This window comes from Coregonus lavaretus (genome assembly GCF_964263955.1).
Source record: "Coregonus lavaretus genome assembly, chromosome: 6".
Lineage (NCBI taxonomy): Eukaryota > Metazoa > Chordata > Actinopteri > Salmoniformes > Salmonidae > Coregonus > Coregonus lavaretus.
In genome coordinates this window covers 21,948,680-21,974,703 of record NC_139993.1, presented here as the reverse complement: position 1 = coordinate 21,974,703, position 26,024 = coordinate 21,948,680, and the positions used below count along the sequence as shown (strand labels likewise).

The 26,024-nt window shown below is 41.8% G+C and overlaps 1 pseudogene across 1 annotated transcript; it reads right to left on the bottom strand.

The window, feature by feature from the left end:
• Positions 1 to 369: 369 nt before the first annotated feature.
• On the bottom strand, positions 370 to 12,557 carry LOC311130976 (intestinal-type alkaline phosphatase 1-like; annotated as a pseudogene). The gene is made up of 11 exons: positions 12,510 to 12,557; positions 12,023 to 12,203; positions 11,179 to 11,294; positions 6,237 to 6,421; positions 3,492 to 3,668; positions 3,100 to 3,266; positions 2,673 to 2,748; positions 2,224 to 2,361; positions 1,170 to 1,402; positions 856 to 972; positions 370 to 634 (listed from the first exon to the last, which is right to left on the bottom strand). The product of its transcript is annotated as an intestinal-type alkaline phosphatase 1-like (transcript).
• Positions 12,558 to 26,024: the final 13,467 nt, after the last annotated feature.

Here is a 26,024-nt window from a genome sequence, read left to right as displayed (position 1 = left end):
TTGGTGGCGTTCCAGCTTGCCAGGTTTCACTGCAAACCACATTAGTGTAACAACCTTAACCCATCACCCAATTTGGTTCTCTTGGCGTATTGGCTAAGATGTTGGGGTTGACAGTCCCTGGACCCAGGTTCAAGTCCCTGTCAGGACTACCCCCCAAATTTGCTGAAATATCTTTCTAGAGGCACATCACTACTGCAAAATGTCTAACCTGGAACTGCCCCGTTATTTTATCATCCTTGCTGGATAAGTCAGTACGAGAACCCATTTTCCCCCAATGTCTGTCCAAAACCACTATCTGACACAACTTCAATGGACGTGTGACTGTCCTAATATGGACACTGTACCCAGTGTGTGTCGGATTGTGTGTCATCATCTGAACAGGAGCCAGAGGAGGCTGGCCAGACAGAGAAGCAGCCCAGAGAGGGTCTGTGTGTGTCCGGCTGAGGCGGGTGGATGTGGGTGGCAGTCTGTGTAGGGCTGAATGCAGACTCCGTAGGCCATGGCGTGGGAGATGTAGTTCTGCTCTTTGACCCCGTGGAAGAGGTGGACCATGGGGCCTTTGGCATAGATGGCCACGTCCTCCCCGCTGTGGGTCTCAGAGTCCAGCGGGACTGCAGTATGTACTGCTCATCGTCTGAGAAAGAGAGATTTAGTGGTTAAAGCGCAATCTGTGTACATGTTTATACACACACGTACAAATCTACACAAAAACGTGTATGAAAAAGGAACATGTGCACATCCACAGGTACACACATGCATGCACGGACACACACACACACACACACAAGCTAATTCACATACACATACATTCAACAGCCATCACCTGTACTACCATAATAGTTGTACTGTATTTACATTAATCCACAAATGTGATGTTTCCTCTCATCCCATTCACATGTACATAACTAGGACCGTTGGCATACAGGATGCTGGTGAATGGCATCCTATCATCTGCCCTCTTGGGTGCCAAACCTGACACAAAATGGTTGACATAACAGAACAGGGAACATTACATTATATGCTGGACACAAAAATAAATCACATTGAAGCGAAAAGACAACAACAAACATTGCCCCCCTTGACTGTAGTTAAAATATGGTGTACATTTTAGGACATCCTTGTAACGCTTGAGGATGTCCTAAAATGTGCACTGTACTGTCTGTATACACATGAGCCTATGACTGTGTTTTGGACCATTCCAAAGATGGAGTTTCCACAGGGGGAGTTTCCTCCGAAGGTGAAGACATGGGAGTGGTCTACGGTGATGACAGTGAGGGTGTCTGAATCTGTAGTGGGCCTGGAAGCTCATTGCACCGCCTGGTCAAACATCAGAACCTCGGTCAGTGCCAGCTTGGCAATACCATCGTGGTGCCTGTGGTCAATTCCCCCTCGTAAAGAACAACTCAACTCAGAGTTGACCCTTTGGTGTCAAGGTTGAGGTGTGACGATTGACTCAAGGAGAGTTGATGATTGACTCAAGGAGGGGTGAGGCATAAGACTGAGTGTGTCCTAAAATGTCCACTGTACATTTGTCTACTCCTTTATCATTGGATCCTAACTTGAGATCCGCACACGTAACAGATTTGCATGAATCATTAATTGTGAAATTTGCATGAACATCTGAGATTCTCAAGTTAGGACTTGACCCTTCATAAACAATATTGTTTCAAAATCGAGTTGAACTTCACTTTAACTAATGAAAAACAATTCAGCTGCCATTACAACCCCATGTCCACATACTGTCAATAATTACAATATCAACAATATTCAACAGAAGGCAGCCAGGGTAAATACCTCATCTCAGCATTTCTTGCTGTATCTGTATTGGTAAGGATACAGCATAATGGGTACTGTAGTATATCATGCTACAGTAGTTATACACTGAGTATACAAACCGTTAAGAAAACCTGCTAGACTGACCAGGTGAATCCAGGTGAAAGATATGATCCCTTATTGATGTCACTTGTTAAATCCACTACAATCAGTGTAGATGACGGGGAGGAGACAGGTTATAAAATGATTTTTAATCCTTGAAACAAATCAGACATGGATTGTGTGTGTGCCATTCAGAGGGTGAATGGGCAAGACAAACGATTTAAGTGCCTTTGAACAGGGTATGGTAGTACGTGCTAGGCGCAACGGTTTGTGTCAAGAATTGCAACGCTGCTGGTTTTTCTAATGTTTGGTATACTCAGTGTATGTGCTCTGATGAAATGGAGGTACTCATCTTCCACAAAGAGGAAGTAGCCTTTGGGGTTCTTGCTGAGGATCCGAATGTTCTTGTTTGTCATCTCGACGATGGACGGGTCACGTGTGGCATTCCGGAAATCTCGAACCGCATGTCCTTTGGCTTAAAAAGACCTGGCGCCATGAGAAGGAAAAGAAAGAGGGAGAAGGAGCAGGTAAGTAAGAAAAGAAAAGAAAAGAAACACGTTTGAAATCTGGGGAAAACAGTTCAACTTGTGGAGACAGTAACATTTTCCTGGTGAAGTTATATTGTTGACAAAAACGCAGAGCCCCACTGTACGGCATCTATATTAGGACGTTTTCAGTTGTCAGACAAAACTGTACTTCAGTAGAATGGGTGACATTCACGAATGGGTGGCATACAGTACCAGATAAGTGGTAAGATCTGATAAGCCCTCCAGCTTATCCAGCTAAAACCAGCTTACCGAGGAGACGGTCAGTAGTCTTTATATTGATCTCATCAACATGCTTCCTGTGCCAAACATACTGGGAATTCTTGTCCTGAAACAAAGACATCACAGAAATAAGACAACATCAGTTACGCCTAACAATTATACTGACAATTATGTAGTAGAGAGAAGACCTAAGCTATATATTACATCATCATGTTTAGTGGGCAACACACAGAAGAAAACACACTGAAACAGGGAAGAACTTCCTGGATTTTGTTCAATAAGAAATGCTCAATTTAATTTTGTGACAATGTTTCCCATCGTGTGCCCTAATGAAAATGACCCTGACAATTAATTTGCCATTTTCAGAAGGGAACTCGCTGAAGTTCTGTGGGATTGTAACTAGACAACAGGTTCTTGAACACTAGCAAACCCTTACATGTAAAGGCTCACACCATACCCCTTCAAAGTGGCCAACCAAGGACAGAATCAATGCCTTCATCCACACGTCAATGAGGTTCCACTTGTCTTTGCGATCCCCTTTCCGGGACGAGGAAGTGGGGTACTCAGGGTCTGGTGTTCCCTTTGGCGTCATGTACATTCGCCCCCCCCCCCACCCAGGATCCCCTGTTGCACCAGATAGATACTAATTACTGCTGTGTACACCCAGTCCGCAGTAGTAGAATACTCCATTAAAAATGAATGGTAAAAGATTGATGCATTGGTGACCCATGTGTGTGACATGCTTTAAATACAACACCAGGTAATAGCGAAATACAGTCTAAACTGATCATATAGAATAGAAATACTGTGATACTATATGGCCTCTATCATGAGATATACTATGAAGACTTACATCGATGTCAATGTTGGTCACCAGCTGTGTGGCGATGTTGACGCAGCCCTGTCTGTGGGCACTAGAGGGAATGTCAGTGTCGCTGTACCCGCTGCGGCTCACTGAGTGGGCATAGGCGGCAGCAGTAGAGGCATGCTGGACGCGAGTGGTGGTCACGATACCCACTGACTTCCCTGGAACACAAAACCATACTGTAGGTGGGTCATTCCACCAATGTGGTGCTTTTTGAGAAGTGCAACTTGGTTAAAAAAACATTTTTTTTTAAATTTCACCTAAATTTAACAGTATGTCATAAAGAACACATGTTCAACTTAATACAAGAGGTTAAATAAAAAAAAAAGATATATAGTAAGTGCCTATTAAGTGCCAAAAAAAGAAACAGGGTTGACCGTAACAGGGTTGATGATTTCTTCTTAAATCAGCCATAAATTCCCTTGTGAAAGCTTGTTGTGTGCAACAGGGAGTGGCAATTGAATGCAAGCTTACAATGAAATGTCCAATGCAGCCATTTTTATCTCAATATCAAATCATTTCTGGGTAACAATTAAGCGCCTTACTGTGATTGTTTTCAATTAGAAGGGACTAAAATAAAATAAAATAGCTTCTTAAAAAGGAGCCATTTCTCAAGCAAGAATTTTGCTAGGACTGTCTGGGAGTGGTCTGTGGGGAGTGGAAAACTCAGAACTAGCTGTTATTGGCAGAGGGGTTTGGAACTCTTTCTTATTGGTCTATTTACTAATTTACCACCTGGTAATGTCACCAGGCAGGCCAAAACTCCATCCCACCAAAACAGGCAAAAATTTCAGTCGGTCTTTTCAAACAGCTAGTAAAAGAGCATTATCATCATTTTCACAATTTCACAGTATTATTCCAACCTCATAGTGTGGAAATATATATAAAACACAGGACATTCACGTTTTTGACTGCACTGGGCCTTTAAAACATTTATAGCCTGTCTATCTATGGGTAACAGTGTTAATGTTTTATGCTCGACCCGCTCAGTTTTCTACACCAAAACACCAGAAAATGGCCAAAATGAGTAGAACCAGCTCACCTGCTTTTACTCTATGATTTTACTATTAGATAGATGTTCAATGTTTCTTTAGAATTTTTTTTTTTTAAGGAATAGTTTCCCCATATTAAAACGAGAGTTCAGTTCACATAACAGGGTTGACCTTAAAATGAGGGACAGACTAATCAGTAATCACATGAAATAAATAATAATCTTCAGAAATGACTTTGTCAAAGCAACAAAATAACTAGGACTTTACAATGGTGAAAATGTTGGTATTAAGTGGGTCACAATCTTCCTAGAAATGACACAGGGTTGATTTATTCATATAAAAAAATCTGATTGATTGAACTCTCTATGTGGACTATTTTAAAGGGCACTTCATTTAATACAACAGGCTTTTAAAATGCAATATTGGTACACAATTTCTGCTTAAAATATCAAAGGGATGCAAAAGGCACTCTTTTCGTGGAATGACCCAGCTATTCCATTGACAAACACAGAGAAGTACGGTGTCCATAGCATAACCTATAGCATAACCCCACCACCATAGACAGGTGCACACCATTCACTGACATTGACAGACACTAAGACAACAGAGAGTGACTGTTAAGATTTATGAAATCCTATTTAGCCCGGGATTCAAACAAACTCAGATTAATGACATGTGCACTGCGATTGACTTTTAAAGGTGATTTCTGCTTGAGTCTACATATGCAGTGTATAACCAACTCAATCCCCACAAACGTCTGGGAAATTGCATTAAAAGTTTTGAGCTGTGTGCAGGTCATTATTAATCTATGTTGGAATGAATCCCGGCCTGAGTTTGGAAATCAAAATGATAAACCAGTTCACTTAAGGGTCTCCATCTTGACTAGCCCCACCCTTTCTTATCGGATGATCAGTTTACTCCCAGAGACACCGTAGATCCAGAATTTATCCAGAGCGCTGCAGCCCGTCTGGTGTTCAACCTTCCCAAATTCTCTCATGTCACCCCACTCCTCCGCACACTCCACTGGCTTCCAGTTGAAGCTCGCATCTACTACAAAACCATGGTGCTTGCCTACGGAGCTGTGAGGGGAACGGCACCTCCTTACCTTCAGGCTCTGATCAGACCCTACACCCAAACGAGGGCACTACGTTCATCCACCTCTGGCCTGCTAGCCCCCCTACCTCTACGGAAGCACAGTTCCCGCTCAGCCCAGTCAAAGCTATTCACTGCTCTGGCACCCCAATCGTGGAACAAGCTCCCCCATGACACCAGGACAGTGGAGTCACTGACCACCTTCCGGAGACACTTGAAACCCTACCTCTTTAAGGAATACCTGGAATAGTCTAACAGTAATCCTTCTATACCCCCCCCCCCCCCCCCCAGTGGTGGTTGTCCCACTGGCTATCCTAAATTGAATGCACCAATTTGTAAGCTGCTCTGGATAAGAGTGTCTGCTAAATAACTTAAATGTAACTGTAGATAATCAGTTAAGAACATTGCACTTTAAATAACATTGTAATCTGACCATCATAAACTATAGGCAGAGAGAGAGAGAGTGGCAGAGGGTGTGGATGCAAGGCAATAGGAGATAATTTTATGATGTGAACCTTGCTTCTTTATTGCAAGGCAATTGTGCATTGGAATGTGTGTGGTGTGGCTGTGTGTGTGTGTTTTGTGTGTATTTTGCTTTTGCTTGTCTGTATAAAATTAGTGTGTATGTGCTGCAGTACAACATACCTTGTGCTTTGGCGTGATGTAGCACGGAGTACACTTCATTACCGAAGGTGGTGTTGCATTCGAAGGCCACTGCGTTGGCACTGAGGCCCACAAAACATAAACACATACACACTCAAATGTCGGCGTAGGTGTAGGGTCTTCATTTGATCATCCTTTTGTTGCAGATATTTTTGTTGTTGCCCTAACTAAAAATGTATCAACCCCTATAAAAATGTCCATTAATTATAATCCACACAATAATTCACATTTCCCGTTGTTGCAGGATTATTTTCCTGCTGTGAGAAATGGTCAAATTAAGGTCCCACATCTGTACTGTAATGACCTTTCCCCAACACCTAGGAACCTCACTAAGAGGGGGTCATTGACTCCCTGTCACTATTTTGTTTGCCGGAAAATTTCGAGAATTCAACTGAGTAGGAAAACATTTTGGGATTATGTTTGGCTACAAGTCCGAACCCTAACCTCTATCTGACCATAAACCCAATTCCAGTATTTCCTGCTTTTACCACAATGGTTGCATTTTCATTTTAAATGTCAAATGCAATTTAAGCTGTGTAGGAGCATTGTCCCACAACAATACCAAGAGGACTGTACTGAGCTGGAGAAGGGTGGAATGGGACAAGATACAACACGTCAAGAGAACAAAGCATGCAGAACACACACACCTATCTCCCACCCACCACAACATTTTACATTTTAGTAATATAGCAGACGATCTTATCCAGACCGACTTGTAGTTATTTATATAAATTTTGTAAAATTTTAGGGAATAGATCAGCTTTAATATTGCAGATAATTGTAACTTCCATCAATGTAATTGTCTGCATCACTTCCAATCCCCCATATTTTTTTCCCGCATATATATATATATATATCTATATATATATATATATATATATATATATCTATATATATATATATATATATATATATATATATATATATATACACACACATACAGTACCAGTCAAAAGTTTGGACACACCTACACATTCCAGGGTTTTTCTTTATTTTTAGTGTGCAAAGCTGTCATCAAGGCAAAGGGTGGCTATTTGAAGAATCTCAATTCTCAAATATATTTTTATTTGTTTAACACTTTTTTGGTTACTACATGATTCCATGTGTGTTATTTCATATTTTTGATTTCTTCACTATTATTCTACAATGTAGAAAATAGTAAAAATAAAGTAAAACCCTTGAATGAGTAGGTGTGTCCAAACTTTTGACTGGTACTGTTTATATACACATACAGTTGAAGTCGGAAGTTTACATACACTTAGGTTGGAGTCATTAAAACTTGGTTTTCAACCACTCCACAAATTTCTTGTTAACAAACTATAGTTTTGGCAAGTCGGTTAGGACATCTACTTTGGGCATGACACAAGTCATTTTTCCAGCAGTTGTTTACAGACAGATTATTTCACTTATAATTCATTGTATCACAATTCCAGTGAGTCAGAAGTTTACATACACTAATTTGACTGTGCCTTTAAACAGCTTGGAAAATTCCAGAAAATGATGTCATGGCTTAAGAAGCTTCTGATAGGCTAATTGACATCATTTGAGTCAATTGGAGATTTACCTGTGGATGTATTTCAAGGCCTACCTTCAAACTCAGTGCCTCTTTGCTTGACATCATGGGAAAATCCAAATAAAGTCTGGTTCATCCTTGGGAGCAATTTCCAAACGCCTGAAGGTACCAAGTTCATCTGTAAAAACAATAGTACACAAGTACAGTGGGGAAAAAAAGTATTTAGTCAGCCACCAATTGTGCAAGTTCTCCCACTTAAAAAGATGTGAGAGGCCTGTAATTTTCATCATAGGTACACGTCAACTATGACAGACAAAATGAGAAAGAAATTCCAGAAAATCACATTGTAGGATTTTTTATGAATTTATTTGCAAATTATGGTGGAAAATAAGTATTTGGTCACCTACAAACAAGCAAGATTTCTGGCTCTCACAGACCTGTAACTTATTCTTTAAGAGGCTCCTCTGTCCTCCACTCGTTACCTGTATTAATGGCACCTGTTTGAACTTGTTATCAGTATAAAAGACACCTGTCCACAACCTCAAACAGTCACACTCCAAACTCCACTATGGCCAAGACCAAAGAGCTGTCAAAGGACACCAGAAACAAAATTGTAGTCATGCACCAGGCTGGGAAGACTGAATCTGCAATAGGTAAGCAGCTTGGTTTGAAGAAATCAACTGTGGGAGCAATTATTAGGAAATGGAAGACATACAAGACCACTGATAATCTCCCTCGATCTGGGGCTCCACGCAAGATCTCACCCCGTGGGGTCAAAATGATCACAAGAACGGTGAGCAAAAATCCCAGAACCACACGGGGGGACCTAGTGAATGACCTGCAGAGAGCTGGGACCAAAGTAACAAAGCCTACCATCAGTAACACACTACGCCACACTACGCCGTCATTGTTTCTACAGATTGCACATTGAAAATAAACAGACTGACTTATAGTTAGTGTATTCATCTTAAGTGAGACAACCACATATCACAGACGCGGTAAGTCCATTTTTCCCCAATAAGGAAGTTATCAGCAAAGTCAGTGCTAGTAGGAAAAGACAAGCGCAAGCTTTTTAAAAAAAGTTTTTTTTATTTAAATTTTTTTTTAAATGGTACAATCTGAAGAGACAAAGAAGTGAATTGCTATTTAACTAATCATTTAGGCTTTGCTCAAAACCTCACATACCATGCATGCACGCACACACACACACACACACACACACACCTATTTCATTAGCCTATTTGAATTATCTAATGAAATATTGTTGTCCACGTTTAATTTTCCACAGTCAACAACATGAGTAGGCTAAGCAACAGCAAAATCAGACAACCACATAGTACAATAATTTACCTATTCAATTGTTCAGCCTGTCACATTCTATGTGAGAAAATAATATTCTTCTCGAGGCGCTATCAAATTGCAAGTGCCGCACATGGAGAGAAATACACATGCCCAGTTATTGTAGCCTACAACACACCTTTGAAAGCAGTTTTGATGGCCACTGTTAAAAGAGGAGGATCACTGAGCTTTCTAGTGTTACTAGGCTACACTTATTTCTCAAATCCAAGAAAGTAAAATGCACCATTTTAGAACCAGAGTTTTTAGCAGGGGCATGGCAGTGGCAACCGGGGTTAAATGTAACACGGGTCAGGTGTATCAGGTAGGCCTACATTATTCACAGTACATGATTGCTGATTGGCTGAGTGCCAGTAGAATGTTATTTTTGGGGGACATTCAAGTCATCAATATGTTGCTATAACTAGCAATAAGATAGCCTAATGTTTAGACTTTAGAGTTTGTGATCTAGCTAATGATTAGCCCAATGGGGTAAATCAGCAAACCTCAGACTATTTATTTATAGCCACTATGCTGCATCAGGTGGGCTACATCAGGTGATAATAATTATCGCTAAATAACACACCTGCCTGATAATATGGACTAATCATTAATATTGGGCTCATTTCTGGAGGGGGAAATTATATTTTAGATGTCAGCAGCATTATATTTTCATACATTTTGGAGTAGGATGTCCTTTTACACTGAACAAAAATATGAACACAACATGTAAAGTGTTGGTCCCATGTTTCATGAGCTGAAATAACAAATCCTAGATATTTTCCATTCACACAAAAAGCTTATTTTTCTCAAATGTTGTGCACACACTTGTTTACATCCCTGTGAGTGAGCATTTCTTCTTTGCCAAGATAATCCATCCACCTGACAGGTGTGGCATAACAAGAAGCTGATTAAACAGCATGATCATTACACAGATGCACCTTGTGCTGTGGACAATAAAAGGCCACTCTAAAATGTGCAGTTTGGTCACACAACACAATGTCACAGATGTCTCAAGTTGAGGGAGCGTGCAATTGGCATGCTGACTGCAGTAGTGTCCACCAGAGCTGTTGCCAGAGAATGGAATGTTAATTTCTCTACTATAAACATTGTTTTAGAGAACTTGGCAACCTGCCTCACAACTGCAGACCACGTGTATGGCATTGTGTGGGCGAGTGGTTAGCTGATGTCAACAATGTGAACAGAGTGCCCCATGGTGGCAGTGGGGTTATGGTATGGGCAGGCATAAGCTACGGACAATGAACACAATTGCATTTTGTTGATGGCAATTTGAATGCACAGAGATACCGTGATGAGATCCTGAGGCCCATTGTCGTCCCATTCATCCGCCACCATCACCTCATGTTTCAGCATGATAATTCACGGCCCCATGTCACATAAATATGTACAAAATTCCTGGAAGCTGAAAATGTCCCACTTCTTCCTTGGCCTGCATACTCACCAGACATGTCACCCATTGAGCACGTTTGGGATGCTCTGGATCGAAGTGTACGACAGAATGTTTCAGTTCCCGCCAATATCCGGCATCTTCGCACAGCCATTGAAGAGGAGATATCTGTGACCAATAGATGCATATCTGTATTCCCAGTCATGTGAAATCCATAGATTAGGGCCTAATGAATTTATTTCAATTGACTGATTTCCTTATATGAACTATAACTCAGTAAAATCTTTGAAATTGTTGCATGTTGCATTATATATTTTTGTTCAGAATGAAAAGTCACCAGAACGGACATTCTCACAGTCATTATCCCCCCCAAAATTGTAGCTCCCTCCGCGACCTGTATAGTATGCGGTGATATGTGCTTTTGTCCGCATATTTTTAGGATAGTATATTGTATATTATATCAGTCACAGATCTGAGACAACTGGGTAGGTGTAAGCAATAGGTCCACCTAGCACGACATATTCCGTCCTAGCAGATCTGTGAAGGGCAGTGAACAAGGGCAGAGGGTAGAGAACATTTTTCTCGAATGAAACGCAGCCTAGGAGGGAGAAAATTAGTGGATGTATAGTGGGGGGTTTAGGGTGAAATAGCGCAGGCATTCATCCAACCTTAGAGAGGGTGAGGTAAGGGAAAGTATCCATGGCAAGCACTGGCTCCTCTCCTGACCTTCCTTCCATCTGGCCCCGCAGGATGTGAGCCGCTGACACAGTGGACACACCCATCCCTGAGTGACAAATGAGATGACAATGATGTTGTTGATAGGCTTCACCCTCATTAATGTGCTCTAAAACTAAACCTAATCCAGGGCATCTTCATCTTTTAATCTTCTTGCTCTTTTAATTCAATCACAATCAATAACCTCTAAAGTACAGCATCCATATTAGGACAGACACTGTTTTTTGATAACTAACAATGTCCTAATATTGACGCTGTGGTAAATGATACAATCTGAAGAGACAAAGAAGTGAATTGCTATTTAACTAATCATTTAGGCTTTGCTCAAAACCTCTCCTCAGAAGTGATAATTGGGAACAAAAAGCAACAGACCTATAGATGAAAAAAATATTGTACTTTTAGAAGATTGAAGTGGTAACTCAAATAATAGAAGAAGAAGAAGAAGAAGTTCATGATAAAGTAAACCTTGTGCAGAGTGGAAAATCTGCCTGTCAACAAAACATCACTTAGACCTTTTGTGCCTCTAAGTGTGCATCCCAAAGCAGCTCTCCTCTCTTTAAAACACATTCGTTGGATGCATGCCTGAGCCTCACAACTATGAAAATAACAACAATTCTAATTATTTATCCAACAGATTTCCTCAATTTTTACTCCTGTAATTGATAAAGAAACACCTGTGCTATATAGTAAAGTCGCTGTGCTCTGCAGTGCCAGATAATGCCATGCTTTCCACAAGCACCATCTGGTTATCGTATGTCTATGGCTCCGGCTCGTTACCATCCCACAGGAAGAGGATGATGTTCTTGGTGTGGTGCGCTCGGGGGCGGAGACTTAGCGCGGAGCCATAGACATACCTGCTGCCCAATTTGAAAACCTGCTGCCCAATTGAAAACCTGCTGCCCAATTTGTAATGGTATCGATGTAATGCAAATCGCAAAATACTCTTTTCATTTCTGCCCTGGAAAAAGAGTCAGATGTGAGAATGTGTAGTACACCATTCTCATTCTTGGGGATATCATGATTGAGTCATGATGCGAGCCGTGCTTTTCATGTTGGAAAATGGTCCATTTTCACCCAAAAACTCACTAATAATCCAGTAAATTTGGCAGTTTTTGATGGGAAGTAAACGGAATGTAAAGTGGGTTGCAATTTTCTTCCTTGATGTAGCGGAGACTGTCTGTAACGTATCACAGAACATTGATTTGAACGAGGAGGATGTCTGTTCAAGAAATTATATTTCTATGCGCACAACCAACCAAAATACCAGAGCAAACTTTGGAGTCTCTGAGTTTGTGGAGGCACGTCTGTCCATTGTTATGAGGTTGCTGAGAGAGTCTATGGGTTTCCATCAAGACAAGTGTACCAGTGGCCCTGTCGGTCTTAACAGAGCTTTTTCTCCACAATCATATTATGCCTCGGTCATACTTACTTAGAAAGCATGTTTACTCAGGACGTTTTTGCAGGCTGTTTTCTACCTAAAGCATATGAAGAGTACTGCAGTCATCAAGAGTCTGACTTCTTGAGCAGATGACTGGTGACTTACAGTGGTAAATCTATCATGATTAACTTGTCAACATGCTCATGATTCAAGAGTCTACATTGAGTGTACAAAACATTAGGAACACCTTCCTAATATTGAGTTGCACACCTTTTGCCCTCAGAACAGCCTCAATTCGTTGGGACATGGACTCTACAAGGTGTCGAAAGCATTCCAGAGGATGCTAGCCCATGTTGACTCCAATGCTTCCCACTGTTGTGTCAAGTTGGCTGGATGTCCTTTGGGTGGTGGACCATTCTTGATACACACGGGAAACTATTGAGTGTGAAAAACCCAGCAGCGTTGCAGTTCTTGACACACTCAAACCAGTGCGCTTGGCACCTACTACCATACCCCGTTCAAAGGCACTTAAATAATTTGTCTTGCCCATTCACCCTCTGAATGGCACACATACACAATCCATGTCTCAAGGCTTAAAAATCCTTCTTTAACCTGTCTCCACCCCTTCATCTATACTGATTGAAGTGGATATAACAGGTGACATCAATAAGGGATCATAGCTTTCACCTGGATTCGCCTGGTCAGTCTATGTCAGGGTTTCCCAAACTTGGTCCTCAGGACCCCAAGGGGTGCACGTTTTGTTTTTTGTCCTAGCACTAAACAGCTGATTCAAATAATCAACTAATCATCAAGCTTTGATAATTTGAATCAGTTGTGTAGTGTTAGGGCAAAAACCAAAACGTGCACCAAGTTTGGGAAATGCTGGTCTTTGTCATTCCTAATGTTTTGTACACTCAGTGTATTACTGTGGAGAGTGACATAGTTGGCTGTCATGGAAACTAACTTAAGTATCGTGTTTCACATAAACCGTCGTTACAGTAGCTGAATTGCTGTTTGTTATTTAAGGTGTCTCAACTGATGTTCAGTGTCAGCTAACTGAATGTGTGTGTATTTTTTGTAGTTGTTCTGTATTGATAGTAATTCACGCACGCACACACACAAACCTAATTATACTTCTTATCAACACTTCTTTTGACAACTCCATTACAGTACCTGAGTACACTGTAGACACCATTAAAAGTAGGGGAAAATTACAGTGGATAATTGCCACATTACATTGTACTGGCCTACGATCCTTTGAATTACAGTGGTTAGCCAGATTATGCTCCTTGGTTACAATGTTTAGTTTCAGGTTGTCGGCAGACCATAGATGTGGGTAGCACAGACAAACTACACATCAATTTTTCAATGGGGCAAAGCCTTTCTTCTTCTTTTGAAGTAGATTGTTAAAGGGAGGTTGTTTGTCAGGTAATAGACGTTGGCAAAGAAAGGAAGCAGGATAGACAGATGAAGAGAGAAAGAGTGAGAGAGAGAGAGCAATGAAAAGACAGATGGAGAGCGAAATTATGAAACAGAGTGTCTGTGTGTGTGTGTATGTAAGAGAGGGAGAGAGAAAAGGAGAGATATAGTGCTGCTTGGAATTATATGAACCCCTTGTGCAATTACAGATTTTTTCAGTTTTTACCATGAAATCTTCATTTAATCAGAACCGGTCTTTTTGATCTGACATAACAGGTTTATATTTACCAATACAATATGTTGTTGTAGAAGAAATCATGCGTGTAGTAGAAAAATAAAACTAAAAAGTAATTAGTGCTGGTGCAAAAATAAGTGAAACCCAAGTTGCATTGGTTAAATCAAGTAGGTAAGTAGAATCAGGTGGGTAAATAATTAGCTACCAAATGAACCAATCAAAGGAGAGATTGTTAGGAAAGAGTTTGGGTGGGACTCTAATAAATAGAGATAAGAAACCTGGTTAGTTTGGTGTTACCCATCCAGGTGAATGCAAAACACACCATGCCGAGAGGAAAGGATATCTCAGAGGACATCAGGACAAGGGTAGTGAGAGCATTTAAGTCTGGGGAAGGCTATAAAATAATCTAAAAAATATTTGAGTTCCATCAGTCCACTGTGAGGCAAATCATTTACAAATGGAGAGCATTTAACATGACAGCAACTCGGCTTAGAAGTGTATGCCCTTCCAAAATATCCCCAAAAGCCACAAGAACAATAATAAATCAAGTAAAAGCCAACCCAAACATAACATCTAGAGATTTGCAGAACTCCCTTGCTGCATCTCAGGTAACTGTGCATGCTTCAACAATAAGCAGAACACTGATTTGAAATGCCATTCATAGGAGGGTTGCTAGGAAGAGGCCTCTGCTGTCAAAAAAGAACCAAACTGTCCGTCTTAACTTTGCCAGAGACCACCTGGACAAACCTGAAGGTTTCTGGAAGTCCATTCTCTGGACCGATGAATCCAAAATTGACCTTTTACGTCACAATCAACACTGCTATGTTTGGTGAAAACCCAACACTGCCTACCACCAAAAATAACATTATACCAACAGTCAAGCATGGTGGTGGGAATATCAAGATCTGGGGCTGCTTTTCTTCCTCTGGACCTGGATGACTCCACATCATTAAAGGAACCATGAATTCTGAGGTATACCAGGAGATTCTTGAACGGAACGTCAGGCCATCAGTCAAGGAGCTAAAGCTGGGCCGAAAATGGGTCTTCCAACAAGACAACGACCCAAAGCATTCAAGCAAATCTACCAAAGAATGGCTCGGGAGAAAGAAGATTTGTGTTTTGGATTGGCCAAGTCATGACCTAAATCCAATGGAGATGCTGTGGCAGGACCTGAAGCATTCAGTTCATGCCAGACACCCCTGAAACCTCACTCAATTGGCTGAGTTATGTAAGGAGGAGGAGCAAAAATCCCTCAAAACAGATGTCAGAGACTGATTACTGGCTATAGGAGACATTGAGTCCAAGTTATCGCTGCTAATGGAGGTGCCACAAGCTATTGACTGAAGGGGCTCACATATTTTTGCACACATCAAATCAGAGTTTATGTTAAACCACTTTTGTTAAATAAACAATGAAAATATGTATTTTTTGTTTCTGTCATTTACTTGGAATGTCTTTATTACGAATTGGGGTTTAGATAAGGATTTCATGTTTATTTTAATGTTTTATAGCAAAATAATTACGAGCCCTGTAGGGTTCACATACTTTCAAGCAGCACTGTATATAGAGAGGGAAAGAGAGAGCAACGGAGAGATATATGGAGAGGGATGGAGAGAGAGAAAGATACAATGTGAGTGAAAGCGAAAGCAAGAGAGAAACAGAGAGCTATTGGAATGATTAGTCGAACCCCTGTCCCAGATGTCTGTGATCTATTTTGGCTCAGTCACGAGGTGACGCTCATATTCACCTAAATAGACAGATGAATAATGCCATAAATCCAAATCAATAAGTCGAATAAACGGGGCCATAAATGACGTAATGACATTGATGTGCAGGACAGCAGATCTCACGGCCATACTACAGTTGGGTGCTTGTAAAAGAGAGGAGGACTTTTACAGCTGCAAGAGAGCTTGATTGGTGGACAATTATAAAAGAGGCACCAAGAGGCAAAGTCCCGCACCAAACTTTGAGAGGCAAGAGACTACTCCTCAAGATCAAACAATGGTTGGTCTAAGGGCTTAAGGAGCTACAGAAGTGATTTGAGTTTAGTGGTTCCCATGAAGGAAAATGTGCTGTCATTACTCAAAACCTTTGAGGAAACGCAACATGTTTCGTGAGCTGAAATAAAAATCCCAGAAATTTTCCATTTGCACAAAAGCTTATTTCTCTCAAATGATGTGCACAAATGTGTTTATATCCCTGTTAGTGAGCATTTCTCCTTTGCCAAGATAATCCATCCACCTGACAGGTGTGGCATATCAAGAGGCTTATTAAACAGCATGATCATTACACAGATGCACCTAATGCTGGGGTCAACAAAAGGCTGTGGAGTATTTCTGTCTGTAATAAAGCCCTTTTGTGGGGAAAGACTCATTCTGATTGGCTGGGCCTGGCTTCCCAGTGGGTGGGCCTATGCCCTCCCAGGCCCACCCATGTCTGCACCCCTGCCCAGTCATGTCAAATCCATAGATTAGGGCCTAATTAATTTATTTCAATTGACTGTTTTCCCTATATGTACTGTAACAGGAAAATCTTTGAAATTGTTGCATGTTGCGTTTATATTTTTGTTCAGTATATATCTGAGTACAGTTACTTAAACTGATTTTGTAGTCATTACTTAAACCGATAGAGTCACTGTGACTGTGTAGTGGTCCAGATTTTAGTTGTGTCAGCTTGAGAATTTTTTTTATAATGCCCACACTAAGCCACGCCTCCAATATAATTTCCCAGTGTGCCTTGCCTTTTTGAGTGAAGTGTAGAGTTACAACCCATGACTGCATACGTTAGTGACAGAGACATGGTTGTTGAATTCATAAATGTTCAGTCCTGTGGCATTCACCAAGTGAGTTTCTAGGCATATGCTATCATTATAATGAATCTATTTATTACATTACATATCTCATGAGGCCTTATCTTGAGCCCTAGCTTTACTCTCACGTCTACTCCTGCTCCTCACCTCCAGCGTACGATGTCACCAATTTACTAACCACCGGTCCTGGCAACCCTTCATTACGCACACCTGCGCATCATCAGGCACACCTGGAACTTATCACTTCCCTGATTACTCACCCTATTTATAGCACTCCGTTGTTATTTCCAATCAGGTGTTATTGTCTCTGTTTCCATGTTCAGACGCAGTCCTTGTTTTTTTAATCGTTACGTGTTCATTTATATTAAACTCTCCAACTGCACCTGCACCAGGCCTCCTGTAGCTCAGTTGGTAGAGCATGGCGCTTGCATCACCAGGGTTGTGGGTTCGATTCCCACGGGGGGCCAGTATGAAAAATGTATGCACTAACTGTAAGTCGCTCTGGATAAGAGCGTCTGCTAAATGACTAAAATCTAAAATCTTCCTGACTCCCTGCGTCTACATTAAATATACCCAAACTCAGTGGCCTGAAACTCATGGTTTACAGCCCACATCTGGCCTGTAAGTGGGGTTGCAGAATTCCAGTAACTTTCCCAAAATTCCCAGATTTTCTAAAACTCCTGGCTGAAGGATTTCCAGGAATCTTACCAGAATTTTGCAACTCTACCTGCAAGGCACATTACGCTAGCTTGCAACGTGATGTGTAATTCCTTTTGGAATCCAGCCAGAGTTAGGATATCCAACAGTTCATAGTGACTGCCAGGGTTAGGCGACTACAGTGGTTCTTCCTTTAAAAGTTGCGTCATACCGTGGTTCTTCCTTTAGGCGACTACTGTACCTAAGCCATATAAACTGGAACAACCATTTCAGTAACGGGTGCAACAAAACCAAACTTAATGATTGGATTAGTTTAGAAAAATGTATGTTATGTATCTTTGTGTAGCATAAGATTAATCAATCAATGTACATGCAAAAATACATATTAAAAACAATTCCAAAAAATCTACCTGAAGTAAAGCATTCTGGAAAAAAAGTTTGTTATCATTACTTTAAAACATTTACTTGATGTGACTTCTCATTCGTTTTGAGTCAGTAGCACATAAACATTTTAAGTAATAATTACTTTTCATTGACTTTGAGTACAACTTACTAGAAGTATTTGAGTTAAAAATGCCTTGGGGTTTACAGTGGAGTTCTACTGCATCCTAATAAGGTTAACTTACAGTAGATGTGTGTGATAATGCTTAATAGTTTGTTTTGGATGCCATTGCATACTATGACATGAGAATAATCAAGTGTGATAACATGGTATTACTGTAAATACATAATTTGTTTATGACTTATTAGGAAGTGCCCATTAATTTTATAATAATATAATATAATATGCCATTTAGCAGACGCTTTTATCCAAAGCGACTTACAGTCATGCGTGCATACATTTTTGTGTATGGGTGGTCCCGGGGATCGAACCCACTACCTTCGCGTTACAAGCGCCGTGCTCTACCAGCTGAGCTATTTTAGTAGCCCAATATGTTCTGTGTGTACATCCTGAATGCACATCATAATAACGTGAACACCATATCGTGGATGACACTATTTTCTCAGTTGCCCTCTTTTTCCTCTACAGTATCTATACTCACATTAGAAATTCACGTGTTCTCCGCTGCACTAAGAATAGCATGTTTTCTATTCGGTATGGTTGTGTGCCCATTAAAACATTAACCAAGATGCAACACTCACCTGAATCTCCATCCACAGAGCAGCAGCAGCATCCACTGATGACTAGCAGGCACAGTGCCACCAGCCTCATCTTGCCCCTTGTTCCCTGGGACAGTACAGTATCTTCGTCTATAGATATCTTGGTCTATACAGTATCTTGGTCCGTACAGTATCTTGGTCTGTACAATATCTTGGTCCTCAGAGTCTCTTGGTCCTCTCTTTGCCTAATCCTTATGTCCATCTCTCTGTTACACTAAACACAAGTCCTGCAATCTGCCTCTTAAAACCCCTTCCACAACAATGGCTGGGGAATACAGAAATCATAAATGGTGGACGTAAAAACTAGCTAGCCTCCTTCCCCCCACTTCCATGCCTAGCCCCTCATCTTATTGTATAAAAGAGAGGGAAAGGAAGCAATACGAAAATTAAAATATATTTTTTAAATTACATTCATTTCAGAAATATCCCAGTACTTTGAAAGCAAGCTGGCCCATCCCCCCATCTCTCTTTCCACCACAGCAGCACACTTGAAGTCAGATTGTTGATTGTTCTCTTTCTTCTTGGACACGACAGTCAGGTATATTCTGTCGGTTTGTCAGAGATTGGGTCTTTGCAGCTATAAGGTTCTTCTTTGAATTGGTTTCAGAGGAACTGAATAGGGACACTGTGGTTTCATGAGATGGAGAGAAAGAAATAGGCACAAGCAGTCGTACTGTACACACACACACACGCACACACACACACACACACACACACACACACACACACACACACACACACACACACACTTAGAAACACAGGGACAAAGAGACAAACAAACCTGACAAAGGAGGCTGCCGTTTTAAGGGCTTCTAACCAACTGTGCTATTTTGTTAGTTTTTTCGCGTTGTTTGTAAAAAAAAAAGTTCACTTATTGTGTACATAATGTTGCTGCTACCGTCTCTTATGACTGAAAATAACTTCTGGACATCAGAACAGCAATTACTCACCTCGAACTGGACGAAGATTTTTTCTTTAACGAGTCCGACGCAAAGGATATACTGCTTTCTCGGGAACGGGCCCAAATCCCCGTCATTTGCGTGAATAAAAGACGGAGAAAAAGGGGGCGGACATCGGGCTGCCTTCTGAGAATTCGTAAACCTCCACTACCATCCGTTCTATTGGCCTACGTGCAATCATTGGGGGGAAAAAATTGATGATCTACGATCAGAAATATCCTACAACGGGACATTAAAAACTGTAATATCTTATGTTTCACCGAGTCGTGGCTGAACGACGACACGGAAAATATAGAGCTGGCGGGATTTTCCATGCATCGGCAGGACAGAGAAACTACGTCAGGTAAGACGAGGGGCGGGGGTGTGTGTCTATTTGGCAGGGCTTGAAAACTATTACGGACTACAAAGGGAAAACCAGCTGCGAGCTGCCCAGTGACGCGAGCCTACCAGATGAGCTAAATGCCTTTTATGCTCATGTCGAGGCAAGCAACACTGAAGCATGCATGAGAGCACCAGCTGTTCCAGACGACTGTGCGATAACGCTCTCGGTAGCTGATGTGAGCAAGACCTTTGAAACAGGTCAACATTCACAAAGCCGCGGGGCCAGACGGATTACCAGAACGTGTACTCAAAGCATGCGCGGACCAACTGGCAAGTGTCTTCACTGACATTTTCAACCTCTCCCTGACCGAGTCTGTAAGTGCCCAAGGAAGCGAATGTCACCTGCCTAAATAATTCATGCCCCGTAGCACTCACGTCGGTAGCCATGAAGTGCTTTGAAAGGCTGGTCATGGCTCACATCAACAGCCTCATCCCGGATACCCTAGACGCACTCCAATTCGCATACTGCCCCAACAGATCTACAGATGATGCAATCTCAATCGCACTCCACACTGCCCTTGCCCACCTGGACAAAAGGAACACCTATGTGAGAATGCTGTTCATTGACTACAGCTCAGCGTTCAACACCATAGTGCCCACAAAGCTCATCACTAAGCTAAGGACCCTGGGACTAAACACCTCCCTCTGCAAATGGATCCTGGACTTCCTGAGGGTAGGCAACAACATGTCTGCCACGCTGATCCTCAACAATGGGGGCTTTCAGGAGTGCGTGCTTAGTCCCCTCCTGTACTCCCTGTTCACCTACGACTGCGTGGCCAAACACGACTCCAACACCATCATTAAGTTTGCTGACGAGACAACAGTGGTAGGCCTGATCACCGACAAAGATGAGACAGCCTATAGGGAGGAGGTCAGAGACCTGGCAGTGTGGTCCCAGGACAACACCCTCTCCCTCAATGTGAGCAAGACAAAGGAGCTGATCGTGGACTACAAGAAAAGGCGGGCCGAACAGGCCCAAATTAACATCGACGGGGCTGTAGTGGAGCGGGTCGAGAGTTTCAAGTTCCTTGGTGTCCACATCACCAACGAACTATCATGGTCCAAACACACTGTTATGATGATTTGTGATACAAGATTCATTAATGTATGGAGAGATCATAATCTGTATGTGGACAGAGAACAAGGACAAGACGTGTTATTGGTGTCATGAGTGAGTAACAGAAGGTCAGTGCCACATGACACGAAGGAGGTGGATGATATGGTGGTAGATGAGTGATAATCAATGATGGTTAGCAACTGTGTAAGATAAAAGTAGATTGGAAGGGCATTATATAAGCTGAGAGATTTTGTATGGAAGTCGTTCAGAAGGCAGGAGGCCACCCCCTGTCATTGAATCCAATATTGTGACCATTAAATAATGACTGAATCCAATCTCCATCTGTGTAACATACTCTCTTGCATCTTCTCAATACCAGAAACTCATGATAACACACACCAAGACAGTCGTGAAGAGGGCACGACAACACCTTTTCCCCCTCAGGACACTGAAAAGATTTTGCATGGGTCCCCAGATCCTCAAAAAGTTCTACAGCTGCACCATCGAGAGCATCCTGACCGGTTGCATCACCGCCTGGTATGGCAACTGCTCGGCATCAGACCGTAAGGTGCTACAGAGGGTAGTGCGTACGGCCCAGTCATCCAGGACCTCTATACTAGGAGGTGTCAGAGGAAAAAGCCAAACAATTGTCAAAGACTCCAGTCACCCAAGTCATAGACTGTTCTCTCTGCTACCGCACGGCAAGCTGTACCGGAGCGCCAAGTCTAGGACCAAAAGGCTCCTTAACAGCCCGTCTGAAGTTTGCTAGAGTGCATTTGGATGATCCAGAAGAGGATTGGGAGAATGTCATATGGTCAGATGAAACCAAAATATAACTTTTTGGTAAAAACTCAACTCGTTGTGTTTGGAGGACAAAGAATGCTGAGTTGCATCCAAAGAACACCATACCTACTGTGAAGCATGGGGGTGGAAACATCATGCTTTGGGGCTGTTTTTCTGCAAAGGGACCAGGACGACTGATCCGTGTAAAGGAAAGAATGAATGGGGCCATGTATCGTGAGATTTTGAGTGAAAACCTCCTTCCATCAGGAAGGGCATTGAAGATGAAACGTGGCTGGGTCTTTCAGCATGACAATGATCCCAAACACACCGCCCGGGCAATGAAGGAGTGGCTTCGTAAGAAGCATTTCAAGGTCCTGGAGTGGCCTAGCCAGTCTCCAGATCTCAACCCCATAGAAAATCTTTGGAGGGAGTTGAAAGTCCGTGTTGCCCAGCGACAGCCCCAAAACATCACTGCTCTAGAGGAGATCTGCATGGAGGAATGGGCCAAAATACCAGCAACAGTGTGTGAAAACCTTGTGAAGACTTATAGAAAACGTTTGACCTGTGTCATTGCCAACAACGGGTATATAACAAAGTATTGAGAATCTTTTGTTATTGACCAAATAATTCCACCATAATTTGCAAATAAATTCATAAAAAATCCTACAATGTGATTTTCTGGAAAAAAAATTCTCATTTTGTCTGTAATAGTTGACGTGTACCTATGATGAAAATTACAGGCCTCTCTCATCTTTTTAAGTGGGAGAACTTGCACAATTGGTGGCTGACTAAATACTTTTTTTCCCCACTGTACGTCAATGTTATTCTCAGAGGCTACCCGGAACATATCCCAGTCCGCGTGATCAAAACAATCTTGAAGCATGGATTCCGATTGATCAGACCAGCGTTGAATAGACCTTACATTTACATTACATTTTACATTTTAGTCATTTAGCAGACGCTCTTATCCAGAGCGACTTACAGTTAGTGAATACATATTTTTTTTTATTTTTTTTATACTGCCCCCCCGTGGGAATCGAACCCACAACCCTGGCGTTGCAAACGCCATGCTCTATCAACTGAGCTACATCCCTACCAGCCATTCCCTCCCCTACCCTGGACGACGCTGGGCCAATTGTGCGCCGCCCATGAGTCTCCCGGTCGCGGCCGGCTGCGACAGAGCCTGGATTTGAACCAGGATCTCTAGTAGCACAGTTAGCACTGCGATGCAGTGCCTTAGACCACTGCGCCACTCAGGAGACCTTAGCACGGGTACTTTCTGTTTAAGTTTCTGCCAATAGGAAGGGAGGAGCAAGCCTCTGGGATAAATTCAATTGCCCTGGGGGGTACGAACAAAGAATCCAATTGGGGAAGTCGTATTCCTGGTCGTAATGCTGGTGAGTTATCATTGCTCTGATATCCAAAGTTCTTTCCGGCTGTACTAAATAATAACACAAAAAACGTTCTGGATTAATAATGTAAGAAATAACACACAAAAAAACAAAATATTGCAAAGTTGCTTAGGAGCTAGAAGCAGAGCTGTCTGTCGGCGCCATCTTGATGTATGCACCTACCTATTGAATGATTTAGGTGCATACATCAGCAACACAACAAAAAAAGAGTTAAGCAATAATGCCTGAGAATCTGGAAATGATCGTGTGACAACTTCAGTCAAGGGCTGTTCTTAGGCCTGTGCTGGGTTCGAGAGCATTATTGCTTTTATAAAACAGTTGCCAACATATTTATAAAAATACAAATAAATGTTTTTAATAAAAAATACTATTATAACAAGTAAATATGTTGTTTTTAAAAAACGTTTTTCTTCTGACAGACTCCCATCCAGAGCGACACACAAAATTAACCAGGGTGAACGCCCTGCTCAAGGGCAAGTCGACACATCTACCACAAGGTCAAAAACGGGGACACGAACCAGCGATCCAAAACCCACCACAGTCCGCATCCCGCCCCCCAAACCCCCCCCCCCCCCCCCACCCCTCGAGAAAAATGAAATAATGACATTCCCCACCACCAAGACCACCAAGATCCCCGTCCCCAAGCCCCTTCCCCAATGCACCAACAACCAACAAAATGAACAACAGAGAAAGACAGAAAACAACAATGCAAAAAACAAAAGACATCAAGGACAACAAAAATCATAACAGCAAGCCCAACAGAATATGTTTGAGTGCATGTATGGCACTATTTACGTGTGTGTGTGTCCGTGTACGTGCACATGTGTGCATTTGAATGAGAGTGTGTGTATATGCATGTGTACAAACACCTGCACGGCATCAGCCTCAGACAAACAGGCATTAGCTGTAACAACGCTGCCACTCAGTGTCATTCAAACTGTTTTGTTATATTTTGTTATATATATATTCTTTACTTTTATCTTTGACCGTCATTCCATCCCCCGCCCAGCTGTGGATGTATTTCAAGGCCTACCTTCAAACTCAGTGCCTCTTTGCTTGACATCATGGGAAAATCAAAATAAATCAGCCAAGACCTCAGAAAAAAAATTGTAGACCTCCACAAGTCTGGTTCATCCTTGGGAGCAATTTCCAAACGCCTGAAGGTACCACGTTCATCTGTACAAACAATAGTACGTGAGTATAAACAACATGGGACCACGCAGCCATCATACCGCTCAGCAAAAGACGCGTTCTGTCTCCTAGAGATGAAAATACTTTGGTGTGAAAAGTGCAAATCAATCCCAGAACAACAGCAAAGGACCTTGTGAAGATGCTGGAGGAAACAGGTACAAAAGTATCTATATCCACAGTAAAACGAGTCCTATATCGACATAACCTGAAAGGCCGCTCAGCAAGGAAGAAGCCACTGCTCCAAAACCACCATAAAAAATCCAGACTACGGTTTGCAACTGCACATGGGGACGAAGAAATTACTTTTTGGAGAAATGTCCTCTGGTCTGATGAAACAAAAATAGAACTGTTTGGCCATAATGACCATCGTTATGTTTGGAGGAAAAAGGAGGTGACTTGCAAGCCGAAGAACACCATCCCAACCGTGAAGCACGGGGTGGCAGCATCATGCTGTGGGGGTGCTTTGCTGCAGGAGGGACTGGTGCACTTAACAAAATAGATGGCATCATGAGGAAGGAAAATTATGTGGATATATTGAAACATCTCAAGACATCAGTCAGGAAGTTAAAGCTTGGTCACAAATGGGTCTTCCAAATGGACAATGACCCCAAGCATACTTCCAAAGTTGTGGCAAAATGGCTTAAGGACAAAAAAGTCAAGGTATTGGAGTGGCCATCAAAAAGCCCTGACCTCAATCCTATAGAACATTTGTGGGCAGAACTGAAAAAGCGTGTGCGAGCAAAGAGGCATACAAACCTGACTCAGTTACACCAGCTCTGTCAGGAGGAATGGGCCAAAATTCACCCAACTTATTGTGGGAAGCTTGTGGAAGGTTACCCGAAACATTTGACCCAAGTTAAACAATTTAAAGGAAATGTTACCAAATACTAATTGAGTGTATGTAAACTTCTGACCCACTGGGAATGTGCTGAAAGATATAAAAGCTGAAATAAATCTGACATTTCACATTCTTAAAATAAAGTGGTGATCCTAACTGACCTAAGACATGGATTTTTTACTAGAATTAAATGTCAGGAATTGTGAAAAACTGAGTTGAAATGTATTTGGCTAAGGTGTATGTAAACTTCCGACTTCAACTGTATCTTTCAACTTTGCTGTGATGTTTAACATACAATTTCAATCTTTCTAATCGAATAGAATCCACAGATTGCAAGTTGAAGATAAATACTTTTACTAAGAGTATTAGTACATTAGTAATTGACTTTCTAGGGTCAATTTTAGATCAATGTTATGCATTTTCAGCCATTCCTGAACCTGAGACCAGAAACAGGCTACTCTGAGGGCAATACCAAAATATATGGTCTATTGATTCTGTA